The sequence below is a fragment of the Mus pahari genome, chromosome 4 (genome assembly GCF_900095145.1).
Source record: "Mus pahari chromosome 4, PAHARI_EIJ_v1.1, whole genome shotgun sequence".
Classification (NCBI taxonomy): domain Eukaryota; kingdom Metazoa; phylum Chordata; class Mammalia; order Rodentia; family Muridae; genus Mus; species Mus pahari.
Window position 1 is genome coordinate 130,724,163 of NC_034593.1, and position 1,238 is coordinate 130,725,400.

Consider the following 1,238-nt stretch of genomic DNA (forward strand, 5'->3'; position numbering starts at 1 on the left):
ATCTCATGGAGGCATTTCCCCAACTAAAGCTCCTTTCTCTGTGATAACTCCAGCTGTGTCAAGTTGACACAAAGCTATCCAGTACAGTATGTGACATAGAGGGAGGTAGAAGGCAGCCTTAGTTGCAGTTTAATGAGATCCTCTCTTAGAAAAAAAAAAACTAGTTAAAAAAAAAATCAGATCATGATGGACAGTGGGTGTCTGCTGATTGGATCAATACTCCACACTTATTAAGCCGTTTCTTGCTAAATATTGTTTTTAACATAACAATATGTTAATTGCCTTAAGAAGTCCAGGAATAGGAACAATGATTATTTCCTTTCCACTACACATAAGGAAACAGAAGCAAAAATATTTCAGAGCATCCCTCCTGTTGGCACACGGTTGATCTAGACTTGGGATCTCAAGGAACTAATGACAAATCCCTTCCTTAACTCTGCTTGGTTGATGCAAACTATATCTTTAAAAATCTTTTCATTGGACATCATGGCAGAGTTATTTATTTTACTTTTAAAATTTTATTTTAGAGAATCATATATTAAAACATTAAGCTCAGTGGAGGTATCGATATCTCTTTTCTAAATAATGTGTGAATATTATGAAACAGCTTTTGAAATTGTTTCTCGGTCTTTGCAAAATTAAGCAATTTATAATTTCTGAGAATAGCTCTGCAGATCTGAGTGTCTTTAAATTTTCATTCTTATTTTGGACAATGAAAGAATGAATCTGTGCTAATTGTTGAAACTTCATTTAGCAGTATCAAATATTAACAACTTGGTTTTTTTCTAGATTAAATGAATCTTTTTATTATGCATGTATTTGAGTAATCAAGGAATGAGAAGCTGCATCTAAACTCCCATTTTAAAATTTTTTAATTTTATTTTTTCCTTTTATTGTAAATATATTTCCTCACAAAATATATCCTGATTGTAGCTTCCCTTCCTTCTTCTCCTGCCAGTCCTTCTCCACCTCTCTTTCCAGCAGGATCTTATCCCATTTCTGTCTCTCATTAAAAATCAAGCAGGCTTAGAGCTAAGATGAAAGGATGGACTATCCAGANACTACCCCATTCGGGAGTCCATCCCATCATCAGCCACCAAACCTTGATACTAATGCTCATGTCAGCAAGATTCTGCTGAAGGGACCCTGATATTGCAGACTCTTGTGAGGCTATGCCAGTGCCTGGCAAACACAGAAGTGGATGCTCACAGCCAGCTATTGGGATGGAACACAGGGTC